A 24,901-nucleotide genomic window follows, 5' to 3' on the forward strand; every position below is an offset into this window, starting at 1 on the left:
GTACGGTATATTAGTTAGAATTTCGTCTCTAAGTATGAGGAACGTGTGGCGTGTGGGTGGAGGGGAAATATAAAAGGATATGACAAGGTGACGACATGTGATGATACTTTAGGCCGGAAGTACATCGTTCACTTGCAGCCGTTCACCCTGGCAAACTCGACCTCAGCTTCGATAAGCGCAATGGACGGAGTGCTTGCGCATATCTCTTTTTCTTTTGCTATCGCAAGTGCCTCCCATATTTCTCGCTTTCTTGTTTTTGATGTGCCAATGACTGTGGTGCTTTCTAGTAGCGGAGGGCATTTGCATTGTTTGCAGTGCGCAGCCAAGTTGCTAGGTGCTGTCAGAAGCTGGCACCTCCTTCCCCCCCGTGCCACATCTCCTTGTATATAAGCGCGTTCTTTAACAGTATAAAACAATTGGTAGTTTGCGCTACGTACTTCCGCGTCCTGTCCCTTACGTTCGTCAGTGTAACACTAAGCGCAATATAATCATGAACGCCCGCCAACTAGCCCCGGTCATAGCTTTACCAAAGTTCAAACAAGGGCATTGTAATCTGCAACGCCTGCATACAATCACTTGGTTCGTAAAAACTATTATTGAGTGTCCTGCAGATTGATGACCCGGGACATTGATGACCCGGGTCTCCCACGTCGGGACATCGAGGCCTTGCCTAATCGCCGCTTCGCGGGCCGGCTAGACAGGCACGATTTGGTCAGCGAGCGTGGAGCTGTGCAGGGCATCGGCCCACCTCGCCGAGGGAACATCGGGATTAATGCCTTTAGTGTTTGCTTCCCATTCCCAGAACATGTGTTTTAGTGTAGCAGGTTCTTAACCGCAGACCTTGCAGGTGCGGTCGTTATAGATCTCAGGGAAGAATCTATAATATGCTAGCGGGTTTGGATAAGTACCAGTCTGCAATTGCCGCCAGCTGGTCGCTTGGGCTCTGCATAACTTGTTGTTAGGCGGAGGGAAACTTCGTCACACCAGATAGAAAGCCTTAGTTGTTTCATTGTAGCTAGTTATATAGTCTGTCCTCGTCTGCCTCAACCTCGAGGGCTGTTCCGTGACGGTCAATTATGTCGTGTGCAGTGGAGTGTGCCGTCTCGTTAAGGTTGGTAAGTTTAGGACAGACTGCCAGATCACGATGATCGGGGTTTCCAGAATTTGAGTTGTGCTTTAGAGAATCCTGCAAGCTTCCGGTGAAATTCTTCCCTTGGCGTAATTTCGGACTGCTTTTAGCAAGTCGCTCAGGATAACTTGGGCTTCTATGTCAGCCATAACAATGGCAATGACCACTTCCTCGGCCGGTTCGGATTGTTTGGTCCTGGTGCTGGCTGTGTGCGTAGCTTTGCCGTCGATGTTGACGACTTCTGCTGCGAATCGTCGGCAATCTGGGTATCCAACTGCGTCTGTGAATCTTGCCTCTTTCTCGTTGTCGTATTTCCGTAGTATTCTTATGGCCCTGGCCTTTCTGCGTCCCTGGTTGTAAGATGGATGCATGATTTTTGGTATCGGGGCTATTTGGATCTTGTCTCGTATCTCTCTTGGCACATCGACTTTGTCGTTGTGTTGACAGTAGTACGTGATGTTTAGCGTTTGTAAAATGTGTCTTCCTTTGCTAGTGTCGTTGAGTATTTGGAGGTGCGAGATCATCTGTGCTTTTGCGACTTTATCTAGGGTATTGTGTAATCCAAGATGTAGTAGTTTCTCAGTGCTGTTGGCTTCGGGCAGTCCGAGTGCAAACTTGTATACGCTACGGATGATTATATTGATCTTATCCCTCTCTCATCTGTACCAGTTGTGCATAGCTGCAATGAATGCAATATGGCAAATGATGAACGAGTGGATCAGCCTAATAAGGCTGTCTTCCGTCAAGCCACTTCTCTTGTAAGTAACTCGTTTGAGGAGTCTGACAAGGTTTGTAGACGTGCATAGTCATTTAATGGTCTGTCCGTTAATCCCGTTTTTTTTTCTTTCAGCATGCCGAGGACTCGAATGTGATCGACAGTGGGGATAGTGCCTGCGTTACTCATGCTAAGCTTGATTTCCTCATACTCCCTCTCTCTGGCCTAGCCCTTAGGTGGTCTCCCCCTGAGCGTGGGTCGGTACAGTTATAATTCTGATTTTTTTGGTGAGCGTCTGAGCCCAGTGTCAGCCAGATGTTCCTCCACTGTGTTGATAGCTTCCTGCAGTGCTGTATCGATCTATCCGTCGCTGTCACAAACGGACCAGATCGGGATGTCTTCTGCATAGATTGTATAAGTGATGTTTTCTACGTCTTGTAGTTCCTTAACAAAACCAATCATGATTAAGTTAAAAAGCATCGGTGAGATGACCGAGCCATGCCGGGCTCCTTGGCTACCCAGCTCCTGTTCTGCGCAGGTTATGTCCCCTCCAACCAAAGCGCTCTTCTTCTAGTGAGAAAACATTTGATACAGTTATATGTTCTCCCTGACAAAGTTGAGTCCGGCGACTTGTTTGAGGATCGCCGAGTGTGTGACCTTGTCAAAAGCTATTTCCAGATCGAAACCCAGGATCGCCTTGGTATTACATGTCCTGTCATCAAGCACCTGATGTTTAAGCTGGAGCATCGTATCCTGTGTCGAGAGGTGTTCCCGAAAACTAATGATGGTATGCCGGTTCGCACCAGTTGATTCGAGATGGTTGTCTCTATTTAGGACTGCGTGCTCTATCGTGTTACCCACGCATGACGTAAACTAGATTGGTCTGAGATTATCTAGGTTGGGGACCTTTCCTGGTTTGGGGATCAGTAGCATCTTCGCCGTATTCCACTGCGCCGGTAGCGGCCTCCCCTCCCTCCGTCACTGATATACTCGGTTAGCTTGTCAAGTGTATCCTCAACCAGGTTTCTGAGTATCTTATTTGTAACTCCGTCGAGCTCCGGTTCCGACCGTCCGTTTAGGTCGTGTAGTGCGGTCCGAATCTTCTTTACTAAATTGGTTGTCCAGTGTTGAGTTGGCTTCCCGTCGTAGCCCCAGTGTGTGTCGGTTGGACCCAACGGCAGGTACTTGTTGACCAGTCTCTTTATAACTACTTGTTCGCCATGTTTCTTGGCCTCTGCATGTAGTATTCTATTGAGACACTGTCTCTGATGTGTTTTGGTCGTGATGTCGTCAAGGAGGTACTTGAGAAGATGCCACGTTTTGCCGTTGTGGAGCTGACCATCTGCGGAGTTACATAGCTCATCCCACTATTGTCTGCTTAGGGCACGCCTTAATGGTTTTGTTAAGTTCAGCCACCTTCTTGCTTAGCTCCCGATTGAGGCGTTGTCTTTTCCGTCAGTCTGACTGTCCATCCTGTCCGTTTTGATATCGGTTGTGATGGCTTTAGATGCCTTCGTGGTGTCTCATATGAATGGATGGAATAACTTTAATGAAAGGTCCTGCGAGCTACGGGGCGCAAGGTCCCATAGAGCAGGCTACTCCCAAGTTGGGACCGGGAGTTGTAACTCCTTGGCCGCATCGTGGGCTCGCTGGACGGCCCAGAGCTTCTCCGCCAAGTCCTGCTGCGTAATGCTTCTTGTAGCGTGGCGGAGTCTTGATCCTTGTTTGCGTGGGTCCGACCACACGGCCAGAGCAAGTGATGTACGTCTAGTGCGCTATGGCAATTTTCGCAATATGATATTTTGTATAGGTCAGGCATGTAGTGATGCAGTCTGTTCTGCGTGGGATACGTGTTTGTTTGAAGCATTCTGAACGTGAGGGCTTGAGGCCTGGTGAGCTTATTGTGAGGTGTGCTGTATATTCTGCGGTCTAGATAAAAGTGCTCTGTGATCTCGTTATATGTGGAGGGAGGGTCTCGATTCTCGCTGGGATGGTCACGACTAGAATAGGTGGCGTCGTGGAGGGTTAGGTCTCGCGCGCTCCTGTGAGCCATCTCATTGAGATTGCGAGGGGCGTCCTCGATCTCTCCGAGGTGTGCCGGGAACCAGCAGATGGTGTGATACTGCAGCGGTGCGGATCTATTGATCTATGATTATTGACTACTGCTCCTTTCTGAAAGGCTTTGACGGCCGAGCGTCAATCACTGTAGGCGGGGGTGGTGGTCGGGTCTGTGAGCGCGAGTGCGATGGCGACCTGTTCTGCTATCTCGGACTTGTGGGTCTTGACTGTGAGAGCGTTTGTGACTTGACCTTGCTTATTGATCGTGGTGGCAACGAAGGCCTTCCTGGTCGGGTACTGTGCCGCGTCTACGAAACAGGCTAGGATATTCTTATCACGTATTTCGCACAGGATGAACGATCCACGTGCCAGCCTTCTGGGTTGACGGTGCGCGGGGTTCATGTTCCGCGGGAGTGGGCGAACCGTGTAGAAGTTGCGTGTGTCCGTCGGAACGCTTTGATATAGATTCTCGACTACTGTGGTGTCATGACCTAGTTTGGCTAGGATTTCTCTACCCGGTTTGCTTCCAGAGAGTCTTGTCCATTGAGCCCATTCTTGAGCTTCAAGAATGGGCGATTTCTTCAAGTGTATTGTGTACCCCCAGTTGCAACAGGAGCTCTGTCTCGGTGTTCTTGAGGATTCCCCGTGCTAGTTTAACTAGCTTCCTCAGTTGTACATTGAGTTTGTCCTTCTCCGCTACCTGCCATCTGTGCATGGCCGCCTCGTACGTGAAGTGGCATAGCGCAAAGGCGCGTGTTAGCTTGAGGAGACTTTCTTCCTTAAGGCCGTGTTGTCTGTTTGCTACGCGCCGTATAAAATTCAAGGCATTATTCGACTTTGCCACGATCTTCTCCACTGAGAGCCGTTGCTCTCAATGAGCATCCCGTGGACTGATTTTGCTGACGTATGGAATGGTTCCTCCGTCTTTTGTTCTGAGAGTAATGGCGTGTGTATCTCTGATTTCGCTCTTTGGCTTGGGACCGCTTCGCGATGGTATGTAGACGAGGAGCTCCGACTTCGCAGGCGAACATCGCAGGCCCGTGGGAGCGAGGTATTCCTCGTTCGCGTCGATCGCTTGCTGTAGAGCGCTTTCAATTGATCCCGGGCTATCTCCGGGTGTCCAGAGCGTTACGTCATCTGCGTGTATGGTGTATTTGACGTTCTCGATTTGATCCAGTTTCTTGCTTAGGCCGGCTAGCGCAAGGTTAAAAAGCGTCGGAGAGATGACAGAACCTTGCGGGGTGTCCTTGCCGCCGAGTTTGTATTTCTGGGACTTGATTTCCCCTAGACGGAGGGTGGCCGTTCTGTCGCTCAGGAACGATTTTGTAGGAGCGTAGAGTCTCGTGCCGAGGTCGAGGTTGGAGATCATGTCTAGTATGTAGTCATCTGATAAGTTATCGAAGGCCTTTTCGAGGTCTAGCCCTAGGATTACTCTCGCGTCTCTCGTGTCTGCGTCAATGATCTCATGTCTGAGGAGCTTCATGTCGTCTTCGGTGGATAGCCCGGGTCTAAAGCCGATCATTGTTGCGGGGTAGATATCTTTTTCTTCGAGATGTTTCGAGAGCCTGTTTAGGACCGCGTGCTCGGCCACCTTGCCGACGCAAGACGTCAGCGAGATAGCCCTGAGGTTATTGATGTTTGGCGCCTTGCCAGGCTTTGGGATGAGCACGATGAGTGCCGTTTTCCAGTCTTCGGGTAGTGCTCCATTCCTCCAGATTTTGTTGATTTCCTCTGTGAGGGTTTCGATGGAGGTTTCGTCTAGGTTTCTAAGTGCCTTGTTAGTTACGCCATCCGGCCCCGGCACTGACTTGCTGTTTAGGTGCTGAAGCGTCGTGCTTATCTCTTCGGTTGAGAAGTCCCGATCTAGCTCTGGGTTGGCTATGCCGCGATATGCTTCGGCGGTCGTGCCTCTTGCATTTTTGGCCAACGGGAGGTACTTGTCTCATATGAGCGCCTGCATCCAGGCCACCATGTCCGTAATGGGATCGGTGCTTGGGTTAGCTCTCCTCTGGCCTCGGAACTCATCTCAATCTACAAATTGGAAAGCTTTCATGTTTGCCTTGGATTTGTCTTGCGTCGATACGCGAATCTCTATAATCATGTGGTCGCTGCCTAGATCTATCGGCCTAGATCTATCCACACGACATCTTCCGCATTCTTTACGAACGTGAGGTCCGGTGCGGCGTCCCGGCAGGTCGAGGTACCGAGTCTTGTCGGATTAGCTGGGTTCGTTATTAATGCGTAGCCCAGATCGATCGTGTCCTGCCACAAAGTCACCTCCAAAGATCAGCGGGTGTTTGCCTGCTAGGACCAGCGTCTTCCTGAGTAGTGCGAAGAAGCGCTCATTCTTATTACTGGGACTACTGTAGACGTTGAGAATAAAAATGCTTTTCTCCCTATGTTTCCTGGGTAGTACTTCAAGTAATATGTGCTCAATTTGGGCGCCCTTCATCTCGTACATTATAGCTGTGTATTTCTTGTGAAGAAAGGTGGATGTACCCTGTCCTTCGAAGTTTGCCTGGTCTTGCTGATATCCCGATAATGTAGCTGTCACATTAAGCGTCTCTTGGAGGAGGACGATGTCGGGTTGGTTTTCCGTACTTCTGATGTGCTCCTGCAATAGCTCTTTCTTGCTGGCAAAACCCCGGCAGTTCTACTGCCAGATAACGATGCCGTTAGTTGTGGGAGCCATGTTGAGTGCTAATGGGGTTGTGTCCTGGGTTTAAAAGCTAGAATTGCTGCTGTGTCGGGTATGCCTGCTGATTGACGGGTGTACTGAGGATGTTCTTAATCTTGGGTAACCTGTCCAACTGAGTGATCTCATTGCTAACAGCCATGTCTAGAGTGCTTTCCATTTCCATAATTCTATTAGCAAGAGTCGTAATTGCATTTTTCATGCTGATCATGTTTTCCTGGAGAGTCTTTATCAGGTCCTTAATTTCCGATCTAATATGACTCGCGACGTTGCGGACCTCATTCGTTTACAGAGCCTGTTTCTTGGCTGCGCGTGAACCGGGCTCGCTGGTCTTGCCAGCGGTCAGGGTTTCGACTACCTCACTGGTCTTGTTAGTGGTTGGGGTTTCGACTACCATAGGGGTGGTAGGTGTTCTTTCTTTTTTAAGTTCCACCAGTTCTCCCGTGAGTTTCTGAATTAACTCGTGTAGTGCAGCGTTTTCTTTCTTTGGTGTTTGAATGGTTTCGTTGTCTGCGGTTTTGCTACTGTTGCTGCTACGCTCTGGGTTAGATCCCGATGCTTCTCGCGAGGCGCCACCAGCCACCACTGCCCAGCTTACCGTAGCCGTGCCTCCGTTGTTCTGTCTGGACCGGTATCGAGTCTTGCATCTGACACGTCCCCTTGATTTCGATCTTGACCTTGGTTGGCTCTCGCGTAAAGCTGTGGGAGCGTTTCACACAGCGTCCGCAGCAGCGCTGGCGCACATAGAAGGGTAAGATAGAGAGAAGTCATAGCAATAGTCAAGCAATACAAATAACTCGGTGCATCGATAAACCAAAGAAAGCCATATCTCAAGCATACAACAAGATAATAAAAAAAAAGGCGAGGTGGAATAATGCAATAATGAAACATACGGCATTTTTGGGTTACAATAGATATGATACCGTGCTAGGAATCTGGAAACGAGTACTGGGGCCAACTATAACGTTCGAAAATGCAATTATGTGCTTAATATCAATCAGACATCTTGTCCGGGTTGTAAGTTAACCACAGGTCGTTAGGCACATTGGTTTTCCGGGCTCGCGGTAAAACAACAAATTAGGCGGTGCAGGGTGACAAGGGTCGGGCCTCTTTTGAAGTCAGAAAAGTGTAAATCAACATATTAGCTTTGATGAAAGACGCAAAACCATGGATGAAAATAAATGGGCGGCAAACGTGCACAAGTATGTGTTACTCAATAGCGTCGACAGAGAATGGTGGAAGAGATCGAGAAAGTTGGCACCCATGCACAGGGTAACTGAAAGTCTAAACAGACAACCAGGCGTCACCAAAAAGAAAATGATACAGAGAGAAAGTAAATTAGATGCAAACGGATGGAAACAAAGAAGTGCTACAGAAATTCTGAGAATTGTCTACCAAGTAATTACTTCGCTTTTGCTTACTTATGATAGCTAGCTCACGCATATCTACCCATCTCTTTTTCCTGAACCAAAGATGGCTTACGCATAAGTCAACAATTCTCAGTCTTTTTGTGGCATTTTTTTGTTTTATCGAGCGTCGCAGTATAACCTCGTTTCCGATCCGCATCTGAAGACCTCCTTCCCTTTTCTTGCTGTTGATTATTTCGTAGTTCTTGTCACTCTTCTCGTTGTTCAGGCGAGGACCGATAAGTATCGATAATGGTCATATCATGTCCCATAAGGTCGATAAGGACCGATACAGATTGATAAGGATCGGATCGATTGTGATAAAGTTGATAACAGCCGATAAAATTGATAATTGTTATGCCGTCAAGAAAAAGTTCAATTTCTGTGACTACGAGTCGCCTCGAAGGGCAAGCGATATCTGCCTTCACAAATGAATATTTTCGTGATAGATATCTGTGCGTCTGAATCACAGTATCGATGCAAGCCCTATCTCTCTAATTAAGTGACATATACACGCGGATCTCTATTGTGTTGAACCGAAAACGAGAAAAAAAAATGTCGACAGGTTTCGACCGACTTCACAACCGGAATAGAAGAGGATGTGCTCCTGCAGTTGCTAAACAACTGGAGGTTGCCTGAAGAAAGGCCAGACTTACTCGAAGACTATAGTCGAAGCTATATAGCGCTAAAGCTGTTCTTCGGACGAGCGTGAGGGTCCAAGCTTAACTGGCAAGTTTTCTGGAGAGATAATTATTCAAAACTCGTTGTACCGGGCTCTCCGTGTTCGCGTCCAAAGAAGAGAAAAGGGCCAGACGATGACTGAGCCTCGAACGTACTAAACTTGGATGAATAAGGAAAAGGCTGAGTCCGGAGCCAACGTTCTGAAAAGGAGGCTTGTCAAGGGCGAGCACCAGAAGCTTTGTCGAAGCGTTGACTCCCGGTTCAGGCCTCAGGCTCTCCCTTAGTCACCCACGGTTGATCAATCCGTGTATGGGTTGCGACATATGCGATAATGCGCACTACGTACAACAGTGCAGTAAACGTGGCTAGTTGGTGCATGTTCATGATCGTCTTGCACTGCGTGATGCGCAGATTATTGGAAGAACGAAGTAATAATAATAATGATAACAATAACCTTTATTATACACCACTAGAAGGAATACATGGAAGGCGGGCCTGCCGAAGCCTGAATGGCTTGTCTGACTATGCCCAGCCGCGTCGGCAACGGCGATAAGGTCGGCGTATGTACAGGCGCAGCCTTTGTGCCTACAAAACATTGTGCAAACTAAGAAAGAAAAGTATAATACATGTTATTCCAACGTAGAGACTGAACATTTTTTTCATGCTTAAATGGAAATAATGGTCAAGGCAGCCAAATTACATCAAATAAACAAATAAACACACAACACATAAACGGTGAGCTCAAATGGAACATGACAATCTCTAACTCCTTTTTTGACTGAACGGGCAAAAAATTTGTCAGGCAAATAATTACAGATTTTTGGCTCGTAGACACATCGCATGCCGCAGAGGCATGACGATGGTTAGAAGCGTCATCGCCTGTGAGTTCCTGACGCCCAAGTCACCCCACAATAGCTGTTAAATTGCGGACATTGTTGTGACCTCAACGCAGATACGAACGATCACTGCTCTAAAGGAAGTACTTGCCTAAACAGCGATTTTGCCGACACATATTTCTATCATCGCTAAAGCTACTGAAACCGATCGCACAGTAACGCAGCTCTTGCTTCCCCTACAGACGCACAGCTCAATTCAACAACTGTTCCAGGCACTTGACTTGAACTGCTCTAGCTGTTGTTCAAGGCGGACAGAGGCGTTCGGCAAATCGAGAGGTCATTACATAGTTGCAATAAAATATATGTTTCTGCTGGGGCCAGTTCTTTTTTTTTTTAAGCGCTTTAGTTTATAACGTCTGGACCGACATGATGCAGCAGTCTTCTACGGTTATATTCTAGTGCACATTTCTGTTTCTCCGATCTCGCGTAGCGATATATAATCATTGTGTTGTAACTCGAGCTGCAACTTCGGATCATGCTTTCCGGGGAAGAGTTGTGACACAGTCGGGTTCAAAGCACCTCCAGGGCACAGATTAATTTCACAAAATTCATCAGCAATTGTTTCTCGAACTTTCTTCGCTAAAGCCAGAGTCATGAATTGCTGTTGCTTTGCGTCAGGGCCACTGAAGGACCTTGGAAAACTCCCCATGTTCGGCTGTGGAGTTATAAGAGTTAGTGAGGAGCAGAGCTGTCCGTCGCTTACTGCCTATCACCAGCTGCTAACTGCACGTTATAATGTATGTTTTAATGCAATTAGCGTGCGTGCGTCCGTCCGTCCGTCCGTCCGTCCCGTCCCGTCCCGTCCCGTCCCGTCTCGTCCCGTCTCGTCTCGTCTCGTCTCGTCTCGTTTCGTTTCGTTGCTTTTTCATTTCCCTCCAAGAGTGGCTGATACCCACCATGTGGCGTTGGCCAAGAATAGGGTACTAAGAATAGAAGCATCTTTGAAAAATTTTAAATAGCTTAACAGAATGAAGTCAGATAAAAATGAACCTCTTGAACCTCTTTCACGCCAACTTGGATCACTGGATATGTGCCACTCATATGTGCCGCAATTCAATGACAAAAAAATATAAATTTATGCGGTGCTGGGTGGAACGTAACCTGCTTCAACTGTATTTAAACACACGCCACGCTAAGGCTTGGAGACGGTTGCGCCAGATCGGGCAGCGTGTCCATAGATATGCGCAAGAGAGGCACCCAGTTGCATAAACCCGTCAAGCATGACGCATTTCAGAGTTGGCAATACTCTGTGTCGCTACAATGGTTCTATGCTAATTCTATTAACCTCAACATTCACGGTGAGATGGGCTCTGCTGGATTTTAATTCCGTGTATTCGTCTCCAAGTTCAGCAAATTTTTTTTGCGGGCGAGCCTACCTCACCGTTTTTGTAAACCGATCCCCGTGATGTGCAGTCCAAAATTTTGTGCCACAGGTGTGACTGGATATGTTCACTCAATTACAGCACTAGTTTACTGCACTGGGACCTTACGCGCGAGCCAGTCAAGTTGTTTCTCCGGGTTTTTTTTTTCTCTGCTTTCTTATCTTAATGATGAAGCAAGCGAAGTATTATTAGGAAGATACCACTAAACTTGTGACCCCATTCATCACAGCTTATCCGTATAATTACAAGTTGAAAATCAAATCTAGAATTCAAATGAAAGAAACTGTTCAAGTCTGAAGATCCAATACTAGAAACAGGATGCACATCAACTTTTTGATGTTACCTTTTACCCCATAAGGTGAATGACCCGCCTCATATGTGCCTAATAGAGGACTGTGCTGGTGCATCTGCAACGTGACAATAAAGATGCGAACGTTTATTCCTCCACGCGAGATCATTCAGGAGATGGGCGAGGTTTGTCAATTTGATTGATTTTACACGTGCATCATTATTAGCTAATAATTGCGGCAATGACCACCTCCGCTGAACCCAAGAGTGTTTTGTTTCAACAGCTCTCAGCTCACAGGCGGTGATCAAATAAACTACTTCCTAGCATCCCACGACATTTCCTAAGAAACCGAAATGTATTCACTCTTCTCCGCAGTTATTCTGGCGTGTTGTCTCGACCAGCCGACAACGTCTGCTAGAGACATCTCAGAGTAATTGATGCCAGACATACGTGACACTGCAGAGGCCGTAACTGCTTCTTCATTAAAGAAAGAAGGCACAGCCATTGCATCACATTTTTTTACATGATGAATAAAACATATGAACTATTAGTGCAGTCCACTGTCCTCGCAGTAATCGCGACCATGTGGATGAGGACCGCATGACCTTCAGCAGCTGATACCCGGCCCATAGCAGCCGGCGCCGAACGCTTCGGAGGTGCGTGCTGGCGGTCCTATACTGCAGGGTAGCCAGCGGCCGACGACGATGGCGGACCTTCAACTGGGGCGCCGTCTGCAGAGCCTAGGATCTCCAGGAATCCGCCCTGCTCGAACGTCGACTGGCCCGCAGACGAGTCGTCGTCATCTTCGTCCAGGAGCGTGGGGGATAGCAAAATATCCAGGATTGCTCGGGCTGGATAATACGCGGCTGTTTGAATACGCGAGCTGCCGCATACTGAGCAGTGGGCACTGCGTTTTCTCTGTTGGCTCCTCGCACTGATGGTGGCAGAGGACCGCGGAACCAGTGCACGTTGTAGGGCTGCGCAGCCGAGCGAGCCGACGACGTAGCCGCGATAGTGGCCGATGGCCTAGGGAGTGGCATTCCCTGACCAGCGCCCGAATCGCTGCCGCAGCGCTGGTTGCACGGTGTCCGTTCCTTTTCGAAGGCGACGGCGGATGCTGTTGCTTCTGGAAATGCGGGGTGCCTCGATCCTGAGCCACGGCCATGGAAATGCTCGGCTGCTGCTCCTGGTCCCCGGAAGTGCCCCTCTTGAGCTTGCTGGCAACCGCCTTGGCTCTGCGTTCCTGCCCCTTGCACCGTTGGGCCTCACGTGGATTGTTCATGTAGCCCGGGTACTTCCTTCGGTGGACAGCGGCAACTTCGGCCGCCTTGCGCTGGTAAGGCTCTTTGTCGGCGGCGCTGAGAGAACCCCACAGCTTGACCAGGTGGCTGCTCACACGCTGGTTGTTTTCATTCGGGTTCTCAGCGGCCACCGATCTCCTCTTTCCATGAGCGACCAGCATAAAGGCGTTTGGAGGTCGCGGAATGCGCGACCGCAGCTGGTAACTGTGTTGCACCTCACTGCTCTGCGATGCACCCGCCACGCCGGGATTGAAGGCTGGCGTCGGAGGCCGGGATTGGAAGTTGTGACCGAAGGCGCGGAATGCGACGCTGACAACGACGCCTGACTTTCGCCGGGGTCGTCGTCTGCAGAGTCCAGGGTCTCCAAAGATGTAGCCGGCCAAAGATACGACCTGGTCGAACGATGAGCTTCTTCTTCTAGTTCTTCTTCTTTTTCTCTTTAGCTCGTGACCCGTACGCCCTCGTGGCTTGCGAAGACACGAGTGAATATTTAGGATGCCGACAATTCCCATTGCCACATTCAAAACTGAACAGGGCTCAGGCAGTCTCACTGCGCTTATTGCAAACGGGTACATATCCCACACCGTACAACAATAATAAAATATCTCCAGAGAGGGAGATTAAGATGGACTGCAATGATTGTAATGACATCATTGGAATCAGACATATGCTGGCGGGGTGTCCCGCGTCTCCCCAACCTCGTTGAAGAATGGACACAGTGGGAGAAAAGGATTCAAAGCCCATTGTTTCAGGACCAACTAAGGGCAGTCCAGAGGGCCCACGATGTCGCTGAAAGGCTTGGCCTGACAGTGCCAACGTGGGAGCGGCCCGCCTTGGCTTGAGAAGTCGAGCCTCCGGACCTCATTACAATAAATGTTTTCAAACACACACCAGTATAGAGATAATAATTCTCGAACATTACGGAGAAATGCATTGATGTTCTAGTTGCTCTCTTAATCAAGCTTGTTTATGCATTCTAGCACGAAACTAACTAGTACGCTTAAACACACCCAGACTCGCCTTGTGTAAGGACGGAATGCATAGAGCCCTACAAATATAGTTTCATAATCTCTCACGAGATCAATACACCTTGTCGAACTTTTTTCCCCTCATTTCCAAGCAACCCTGGATCTTCATAAGATTGGCGTTGGTGCTTCTTATTCTACTGGTGCTGTCCTGCTCAATAGCTCACTCATATAAAGAATCGGCTTACACGTAGCCTTATCTGTACTATCCTTACCAAGATGTGCCTGTTGCCGGTTCTGTTCTCTACAAAATTACACAATCAAACAAATTGTACCTAAATTTTCTTACTGCAACAGATCTGCACTTTAAGCGCATGGTTAATTTGTAAAGCGATGTTTTCTATGCTTTCTTCCTAGGGGTTCGGAGCGTCCGCTCGGTCGGCTGCTTGCCAAGTCAGGTGGGCCAGTTCTGGGGAATGGGCAATAGTGAACTGGTCTGGCATGGACAGGGTGGATGAAAAGCGGGCTGATTCCGAAGACTGGAATCTCCGACCACGTGGATCACGTGGGTAATGTGGTGGGGGCTTCCGCATCTCGCTGATTTACTGGACCGGCACGTTATCTCTATGCTGCGAAACACTTTGCAGACGTTGCAGCTCACAAGCGGTGATCAAATAAATTAGTTCCCAGCATCCCACTACATTTCCTAAGAAATCGAAATGTATTCATTCTACTCCGCAGTTATACTGGCGTGTTGTCTCGACCAGCCGACAGCGTCTGCAACGGGCATCTCAGCGTAATTAATGCCGGTCATACGTGACACCTCAGAGAGCGTAACTGTTCCTTCATTAAAGAAAGAAGAAGTCAAAGCCATTGCATCAAATTTATATTCTTTGACTTGATAAATAGAACTTATAAACTATAGTGCAATCGGTGCAACTATAGTGCAACTATAGCGCTGTTGATTCGCGGTCCTTAGCAGCTGGCGCCGGAGACTTGGCAGGCGCGTGCTTCCAGTACTATGCTGCAGTGCAGCCAGCGGCCGACGACGATGGCTGACCTTCGCCTGGGGCACAGTCTAGATTCCGCCGTGGTCGAACGACGAGGTGCCTGCAGACGAGTCGTTGTCTTAGTCGTCCAGGTGCGTGGGGGATAGCTGATTATCAAGCATCGCTCGGGCATACGGCGATTTAGGCTATTCAAATACGCGAGCTGCCGTTAACGGAACAGTGGGCACGGCGTTTTCTCTGTTGGCCCTAGGCACTGATGTTGGCAGAGGACCGGGCAACCGGTGCACGTTGTAGGGCCGCGCAGCCGAGCGAGCCGACGCCGTGGCAGCGATAATGGCCGACGGCCTAGGGAGTGGCATTCCCTGACCAGCGCCCGAATCGTTGCACCAAGCAGCGCTGGTTGCACAGTGTCCGTTCCTTTTCGAAGGCGGCGGCGGATGCTGTTGCTGCTGGAAATGCGGGGTGCCTCGATCCTGAGCCACGGCCATCGAAATGCTCGGCTGCTGCTCCTGGTCCCCGGAAGCGCCCCTCTTGAGCTTGCTGGCAACCGCCTTGGCTCTGCGTTCCTGCCCCTTGCACCGTTGGGCCTCACGTGGATTGTTCATGTAGCCCGGGTACTTCCTTCGGTGGACAGCGGCAACTTCGGCCGCCTTGCGCTGGTAAGGCTCTTTGTCGGCGGCGCTGAGAGAACGCCACAACTTGACCAGGCGGCTACTCACAGGCTGGTTGTTTTCGTTCGGGTTCTCAGGGGCCACCGACCGCCTCTTTTCATGAGCGACCAGCATAAAGGCGTTTGGAGGTCGCGGAATGCGCGACCACAGCTGGTAGCAGTGCTGCACCTCACTGTGCAGCGATGTACCCCCCACGTCGGGATCAGAGGCCATGGCAGGCACCGCTGTCGCCGCTTCTGCTGCTGGCTGGGACAGAAGGCGTGGAATGCTTCGCAGGCGCGTGCTGTTGGTCGTTTGCTAAAGCGAAGCCGACGACGACAGCTGACCTTTACCGGGGTCGTCGTCCTTAGAGCCCAGGGTGTCCGAAGATGTCCAAAGATCCGTCCTGGTCCAAAGACGAGCTGCTTCTTCGTCTTCTTAGCTCGTGGTCCATACCCTCTTGTGGCTCGTGAAGACGCGAGTGCATAAAGCTAACGAATTTAGAAGCTAAATCGCACGTGAAAATTTCATTAAAGATAAATTCATAGGCTTTCATTATGACGAGGGAAAATATTTCGTAATAGGTACGAATGTAAGTATTGCTGAATCCGACGCTTCCTAGAGCACTTTACAATTTCCTCACTGTAAGTGTTTGTACTGAGATATATGACTAGCTGTGTTGATTCATTAATCTGGACTAATTAGGAAACTAAACTAAATGCAAGACATTGTGCAATTCGCTTCCATAAAGTGGCAGACGTGACTTAGTCCGAAATAATAATAATCAATCAATCAATGATTTTATTAGCTTATTAAGGTGCCAAGAAACAACCTCGACGGTATTGGTGCTGGCGCATAATAATAATAATAATAATAATAATAATAATAATAATAATAATAATAATAATAATATTCTTTATTACAATGAAGCAATTGGTGCAGATATCTTTGCTAGGTCTGCCGAAGCCTTCCTTTGGCTTGTACGTTATCACTAGTAGCAGCAGTAGTAGTAGTAATAGTAGTAGGAGTAGTAGTAGTAGTAGTAGTAGTCTATGCGTGCGCTAGCGCTCAGACATTAGGCTTTTCCTGGGCATGGTGAATAATTGATTGATCGATTCATTGATTAAATAAATAAAAAATGAATTTATTCGTTATTATTATTGCATCTCTGAGTGCGCTTATGCGCTGTTCAAGCAAAGTTCCAACAAGGACATTGTAAATTGCAACACATATTTACAATCAATCTCCTTCAATACTTCCATTCTAGTCACAGAACTTGCGCGTAACGCTGTGGGAGCGTTTCATTCAGCGGCCGCAGCGGATGCATCGCGGTGCTGGAGCAGCTAGAAGGGTAAGATAGAGAGGAGTCATAGACACAGTCAAGCAATATATATATATATATATATATATATATATATATATATATATACACATATATACACACACCTGGGTGCATAGATAAACGAACTTACGACATATCTCGAGCAAACAACAAGATAATACAAGAATGGGAAGCGGAGTACTGCAATAATGAAACATAGAGCACTTCTGAGCTACAATAAATATGAGACGGTGCGAGCAATCTGGCAAGGAGTAATGTGGACAGCGCTGACGTTCGCAAATGTAATTCTGCGCTTAAAATCAGACATCTTGTCCGGGTTGGAAGTTAACCAAAGATTGCTAAGCAGTGTGGCTTTGGGGGGCCACGGTAAAAACACAAATGAGGCAGTGCAGGGCGACAAAGGTTGGGCCTCTTTTCAAGTGAGAAAAGCGAAAGTCAAAAATTAGTTTTCAAGAAAGACCCAGGAACGTGGAAGAAAATAAACTGGTGACTAACATGCACAAATATTTGTTACTCAAGATCATGGACACAGAATGGAGGAAGAGATCGAGAAGTTGGCACCCATGCACAGGGTAATTGAAAGTCTAAATAGACAATCAGGCGTCACCAAAAAGAAAATGAGCCACAGAGACAGTAAATTAGAAGCAAAAGGGTAGAAACAATGAAATGCTACAGAAATTCTGAGAATTGTCTAATAAGTAATTACTTCGCTTTTTTTTTTTACTTTTGATAGCGAGCTCACGCATATCTACCCATCTCTTTTTCCGGACCCAAAGATGGCTTACGCATAAGTCAACAATTCTCAGACTCCTTGTGGCATTTTTTTTATCGAGCCTCGCAGTATAACCTCGTTTCCGATCCGCATCTGAAGACCTCCTTCCCTCTTCTTGCTGTTGATTATTTCGTAGTTCCTGTCGCTCTTCTTGTTGTTCAGGCGAGAACCGATAAGCATCGATAATGGTCGTATCATGTACCATAAGGTTGATAAGGACCGATACAGATTGATAAGGATCGGATCGATTGCTATAGAGTTGATAACGGCCGATAAAATTTATAATGATTATGCCTTCAACAAAAATATCTATTTTCATGACTACGAGTCGCCAAGAAGGGTAAGCAATATCTGCCTTCACAAATGCATGTTTTCGTGATAGATGTTTGTGCGTCTGAATCACAGTATCGATGCGAGCCCTATCTCTATCATTAGGTGATATATACACGCGGATCTCTCTCGTGTTGCACCAAAAACGAGAACAAAAATTTGATAGGTTTCGACCGACTTCACAACCGGAACAGAGGAGGGCGTGCTCCTGCAGTTGCTAAACGACTGGTAGTTCCTGTAGGAAAGCCCCAACATACTCGAAGACTCCAGCTATTAAGCGCTACAGCTGTTCTTCGTACGAGCTCGAAGGCAGAAGCTTAACTGGCAAGTTTTCTGGAGATAATTGTTCAAAACTTGTTGTGCTGGGCTCTTCGTGTTCGCATCCATAAAAGAGAAAAGGGCGAGACGATGACTCAGCCTCGAACGTACTAAACTTGGATGGATAAGGAAAAGACTGGGTCCGGAGTCAAAGTTCCGACGATGAGGCTTGTCAAGGGCGAGCACCAGAACCTTTGTCGAAACGTGGACTCCCGGTTCAGGCTTCAGGGTCTCCCTTAGTAACCCATGGTTGATCAAACCGTGTACGCTTTGCCACATATACGAAATAATGCGTACTACGTTTAACAGTGCAATAAATGGGGCTAATTGTTGGATGTTCATGATTGTCTTGCACTACGTGATGCGCAGATTATTTGATGAACGAAATTATTATTATTATTATTATTATTATTATTATTATTATTATTATTATTATTATTATTATTATTATTATTATTATTATTATTATTATTATACATGGTATGCGGGCCTGTAGAAGCCTGGATGGCTTGTCTGACTATGCCCAGCAGCGTCGGCCACGGCGATAAGATCAAGGTATGTATAGGTGCTACCTTATTGCCTACAAAACATTGTGCAAACTATGAAATAAAAGTGTAATACACCTTATTCCTACGTAGAGTGAACACTTTTTTTCACGCTTAAATTATTATTGTTATTATTATTATTATTATTCCCCACCATCATCATCATCACCCTATTCTTACGTACACTGCAGGACTAAGGTATCTTCCCTGCGATCTCCAATTACCCCTGTTCTGCGCCAACCGATTCCAACTAGCACCCGCAAATTTCCTAATTTCATCACGCCACCCTGTCTTCTGCCTTCCTCTACTGCGCTTCCCTTCTGTTGGTACCCATTCTGTAAACGTAATGGTTCAGCGGTTATCTAATCTGCGCATTACATGACCTGCCCAGCTCCATTTTTTACTCTGTGTCAATTAGAATATCGGCTATACCCGTTTGCTCTCTGATCCAAACCGCTCTCTTTCTGTCTCTTAACGTTATGCCTAGCATTCTTCGTCCCATCGCTCTTTGCGCGGTCCTTAACTTGTTCTCGAGCTTCTTGGTCAGTCTCCAAGTGGCTGCCCCATTTATCAGCACCGGTAAAATGCACCGATTGTACACCTTCCTTTTCAATGATAATGGCAAGCTGCCAGTCAGGAGCTGACAATGTCTGCAGTGTGCACTCCAACTCATTTTTATTCTTCTGTGAATTGCCTTCTCATGATCAGGGTTCCCTGTGACTAATTGACCTAGGTAAACGTACTCCTTCACAGACTCTAGAGGATGACTGGCGATCCTGAACTCTTGTGCCCTTGCCAGGGTATTGACCATTATCTTTGTTTTCTGCATATTAATTTTCAACCACAGTCTTACATCCTCTCTGTTAACGTGCTCAATTATTTGTTGCAACTCCTCCCCAGTGTTGCTGAATAGAACAATGTCATCTGCAAATCGAAGGTTGCTGAGATATTTGCTGTTGATCCTTACCCCTAAGCCGTCCGAATAGTACTTCTTCCAAGCAAGCAGTGAATAACATTGCAGAGATTGTGTCTCCTTGTCTGACCTCTTTCTTTATAGGTATCTTACTACTTTTCTTGTGCAGAATTAGGGTAGCTGTGGTATCTTGATAGATATTTTCCAAAATATTTACGTAAGCCTCCTCTACTCCTTGATTACGTAGTGTCTCGGTGTCTACCGGTATCTCGACTGAATCAAATGCTTTTCGTAACTTATGAGAGCCATAGAGAGAGCCTGATTGTACTCTGCGGATTTCTTGATTACCTGAATAATCACATGGATGTGATCCATTGTAGAGTATCCCTTCCTGAAGCCAGCCTGTTCCCTTGACTAAAATCCAGCGTTGCCCTTATTCTATTGGGTAACACCAGTGAGTACCGAAGTGTTGACCAGAATATTCACTACAAAGCCACAGGCTCAATTTTAATTTTCGTAACTGTGCACTTCAAGCAACCGGGCAAACAATTTATTGTGCAGGAAGTAGTTCTGACAATTTTTTTAACACAAAAGAAAACGGTGCAAGAATGGTGCTATGAGAAAACATCCTTGCTATTTTATTCAGTACCAGGGAACATATCACTGAGCAAGTATACGTTATAGAATTGTCCAGTAAATAAAGGCAGGCAGGTAAATTTACACAGGGCAGTAAACACTCATGCAGGATAAAACGCACTGTGGGAAAACAGCCTGATGAACCCAGCAGGCATTTATGGTAGCGTTGTCTGAAAGCTGCCTTGCCTCGGCAGAGGATGGTACACTGCTCTATTACCAGCATCATTGATGACGACAGACAGGCAAAAGGTAAAGAGCTTGCTGTATGCCAGCACCAGATTTCACAGAATACGCTCATAATAATCACCCTCATGAGCTAACGGAGACGATCCAACGCCTTTAATTCCCACCATATGCTTTTTGTAATGGTACATTGACGCTGTTTTGCATTGTACAGGTTGAGCCACTTGAAAGAACCAAGAATACTTGGATAAGGAAAAGGTACCGACAGAGATCCCTTGGAATACTGAAGAATTTGACCAGAAACTAGTGCCGTAGGCAAATATACGAGTCGACGAGATGTACAGTGCAAACATTTCAAGAGTTCCTGAAAAGCTTCGCCACCACCACTGCTGAAAAGTCGAGCTTACAGAAGCTCTTGACCAATTGTAAAAGACCAGCCATCAAGTATTTCGTGAATTGTAAACGCACCCCAACTGGAATGATGCCAAATACCACACACACACACACACACACACACACACACACACACACACACACACACACACACACACACACACACACACACACACACACACACACACACACACACACACACACACACACACACACACACACAGCGTTCCATTACCAAAGCACAATGCGAATGACCGCAAGAAGCCCCGGATCAACACAGTGCTAGAGCTTGAGCAGTGTACCATTATGATGAGCTAGAACAGCGTGTTACCCAAGATTTTTCAGTCCCTACATCATACAGTTACAGCCACTGAATAAAGTACAACTTCATCGAGTGGCCGTGGTACCGCCATGGGTGGAATGAACGCGAAGAGGAATGTTATACGGGCATTCACGCCACGCAACGTCGTGCCATTTCTTGGGACTTCATAGATGTAAGGTCTCGTTGAAACATTGAAGAACTTTTCGTGCAGCGCGACGTCGTCGAGAGTAGCAATGAGACGAGTGGAGAGAGCAACGCCTGTCTCACTACGGTCTACATTTGGTGCCATCGCCTACTATGCTGGTCAGACAGACCTTGACGGGCGACAGATATCAAGGCAAGGATTGCAGACTGAAACAACAAACAGGCATCTTGTTAATTAAATGTCAGCACACCGTCACAGTACGAGTACGAAGAATTAGGTATCCTTACGTGTATTTGACGTACTGCGGGGCAGGATTTACAGGCAACTTCATTCACCAGGACATATGTAGCAATGAGGCAGGAACAGCAGCGAAGACACGATCAGCTGCGGGACGACAGGCGCTGCACGTCATGCGTCCGAGACGAGGCCAGGTGCTGGAAAATCACTCGCGTCCTTCTGGTGGCAAAGGCCGAGGAACTGAAACGACAAGCAGGCGTCGTGTTAATGGCCCGTGAGCACACAGTCGCAGCATGGGTCGAATGAATGCGATATACTGACGTGCAATCAGCGTACTGCAGGGCGAGCTTTGTAGGCATCTTCATTCACCAGGACACCAATAGCAGTGAGGCAGGAACAGAAGACACGATCAGCCGCGGGACGACAGGCGCTGAACGGCACCTATCCGAGACACGGCCGGGAGCAGGAACATGCGCCAGGGGCCAATGCGCACGTTAAGGATCTAAAACTAAAAAAGGGGCACCTGTTAGATGACGAAAGTAACCAGAAAGACGTGCTTACCATGAGAAGAGTCGTGGCGCTGCCGTGGGCGATGGACTCGTCCAAGATGATTGGCTTGTCGAGCGACGAACGCACGGCACGACACAAGACGAGAACATAAAATTAAAAATTAAATTATGGGGTTTTACGTGCCAAAACCACTTTCTGATTATGAGGCACTCCGCAGTGGAGGACTCCGGAAATTTCGACCGCCCGGGGTTCTTTAATGTGCACCTAAACCTAAGTACAGGGGTGTTTTCGCATTTCGCCCCCATCGCAATGCGGCCGCCGTGGCCGGGATTCGATCCCGCGACCTCGTGCTCAGCAGCCCAACACCATAGCCACTGAGCAACCACGGCGGGTAGACGAGAACATAAGGAAAGACAGAAATGTGTGGCCACCCACCACCGTATTCGCAGCAGCACTGCAGACCGAAGGCAACATCCGTTCTTCTGTTTTGCTAGAAGGGACCTGACACTAATTCCGGGTGCAGATTACTTCTGCGGTTCCACATTTCGCGCGCGCTGTCGCGGAATTGTGGCCGGGAAGCAACAGCACTCGGAATGGGCCGATGTCCGTGTCGTAAACGCGAGAGGACCCCTGCCAGCTGAACCTTCCTAGTGTTAGCTAAGGCTAAAGCTACAATCGCCCCACCCAGTCCTCTTCGCTTCCGTCACGGAGACGACCCGCTGTGGCTGCGGCCATCTCTTGCCAATCAGTCTTAAACAGTTAGTATTGTGAATTAGTTAATTTAATAGCCGCGCCACCCTCGCCAGCTATAGACTCCCACCTCGTGAATTAACAGCCGAAGTACGCAGCGCCGACAGTTGCTCCGTTGTCCCTCAGAGTAGTGCCACGATCACCTGGTTGCACGGGATTCACCTATGGTTGGAAAGACGAAAGAAAAAAAAAATAACAAGATAACGTCAACGGCAAGGAAGACTTGAAACGCACCGTATTGGTACGTAAGCAACGTGGGTTAGGGGGGGGTCTCGGAAAACACGCTATATATTGTACATGAGCGAATTGATGCCGATGAAAACGACGTTAAAAGCGGATGCTCGCGTCGCATTCAGCGTTAGTATGTACTGTAGTCCCAAATTAAAGGACGGGTCCTGGCGCCTGGCACTGTCGGCGAGAACGGCGTCGTCCATTGCGACGTCGTTCTCAGACAAACAGTGGCTCCGAAATGCTCTCGACACAAACCAACACTACAAACCCTTCCACGGATTGCGCGGAGATCCACCGTGCGACATTGAAGATCGCGTGACAGCGAAGACCTCTCGCTTGACGCGCCTGCACAACAGCGTCTATAGGCTTGCGTATAGTTGCGATAATTACGCCGTTACAATACACATGGATGCGACACTAACAGCGTTCTGAGTCAAGAGAAGATGGCGCAAAATACAAGGGGAAATTAATAGCTAAACAGCGAAAAGTAAAAAAAAATCGTATTCGTGTCCCAAACCCAAATGTAAGGCGATGCGCTTTCCGTGGCCAGAAATGTCAAGAGAATGTCAAGAGTATGTTACTCAGTAACGTCTAAACTAGGAAATGGCCATTGTGTAGGCAAACAGGAAGAAGTCAAAATAGCCGCGTCACCCTAAGCTATATACCTATACGGGGCCCACCTTGTAGGTTAGCTGGCGAGGCACGTGGCGACGACAGTTGCATCGCTGTCCCTTGGTTCCATTCGCACGGTCAGTTCGCCGGACACATACACAAAATAAAGCTTGCTGGCAGGCGCGACTCGAGACTTATAGGCAACGACGGAGGCGTTGTCGTCAAGCGTGACAACGCAAGCGTGAGAAGGGATGAAGTGGCCGCCGGGCGTAGGAGCGCCAATGCACTGGCGCTCCTACACGGCCCATGGGTCGTGCATGCCCGGTAACCGCGCTTGCAGAAGTCGAGGTCATGACTAGCCGCGACGCGAAGCTTCGAGCACGCCTTACAACATACATAACCCGCCCGTGGAAGGAGCCGGTGAAGTGGTAGCTATGGCGTCTCACGTTGACAGTCGCGTCCAGAGTATATATACGACGCAGAGGTTCAGCTGACACGCGTGCGGCGGAAGAGCAGCGGCAGCGTCAAATTCAGTGCGAGGTGCGGGTATCCCGGTGGCCGCTTCTTATATATCATTTATTGACGATTCTTCACTGTTCGCGCATGCGCCCAGGAGTCTTTCCTTCGTGCGCCGTATACGTTATCGCCGAGATCATCTCGGCGCAATCGTGATGGTGCAAGAAAATAAACGAACCACCGAAGGAAAATGATCGTCGCCAAAAGCAGGCCTTCGGTAAGCCGCCGGTTTCCGAATGTTCCAGAAGCGTCTACTTTGTTCGACAGCTGCGGGCGTGCCGCGCTGAGGATTACGTGGGACCGCCATAGCGGTACCGCTTGCAGTCGCGCCGTCTATCGACGGGGCCCGCGCACTTTACGTCACCGTCGTGTTTGCGATACCCTCTCACAAATTGCGTGACTTCTCACGAGCGCGTGCTATACTAATGGCATCTTCGGCTGGTCGTTTCTGAGTGCTCTAGAGCGCTCTCGCGAGCAGCGTTGTCTTCGGCTGGTTGAAAAAGGGTGCGCGCCCTGCCTTCGGCTGGTTCTTCTCGATCGCTCTCCTCCATTTTCGAGTGCTCTGAGGCACACCGAGCCCTGTCGTGAGAGCAGTCGTCGAGATTGAAGCGTTTCCTGCAACGTCATCACAGCGCAGCATCGCTGCTGTTGGTGATGGTCCACCGTAACCTAGACAACCTATTCCACTGCATGCTGGCGTCTCGACGAACGGTCGTCCTACGGCGCGTCCGCCGGTTTTACCAGCAGCGCCGGGAGCTTTGGATATATAGGCGAAACATCGGACGTTGGCCGTAGCCACGTGATTTCGAATCTTCCATTTCACGGAGGAAGGAAACTAAGGAGAGGCCCTGACGTCACTCTTTGTGAAGCAAAAGTGAAGCCGGAATTTGGCGTTGCTCATGGCGATGCTCCGCCTTTTGGGCCACCCTCCTCGCTTGTTTACATCTTTCGCGAAACCACGCCGCGCTG

At 48.3% G+C, this 24,901-nt stretch overlaps 1 long non-coding RNA gene across 1 annotated transcript in view; it reads right to left on the reverse strand.

Annotated features, from left to right (window-relative positions):
• LOC140215226 (uncharacterized) overlaps positions 1-23,698 on the reverse strand; it is a 120,316-nt gene extending 96,618 nt beyond the window's left edge. The window contains exons 1-2 of the long non-coding RNA XR_011892170.1: positions 23,485-23,698; positions 22,644-22,735 (exon numbers count right to left, since the gene is read on the reverse strand). This is a non-coding gene — a long non-coding RNA (uncharacterized lncRNA). The remainder of the gene's footprint in view (positions 1-22,643; positions 22,736-23,484) is intronic.
• Between the last annotated feature and the right edge of the window lie 1,203 nt (positions 23,699-24,901).

This window comes from Dermacentor andersoni, chromosome 1 (assembly GCF_023375885.2).
Source record: "Dermacentor andersoni chromosome 1, qqDerAnde1_hic_scaffold, whole genome shotgun sequence".
In the NCBI taxonomy this organism is placed as follows: domain Eukaryota; kingdom Metazoa; phylum Arthropoda; class Arachnida; order Ixodida; family Ixodidae; genus Dermacentor; species Dermacentor andersoni.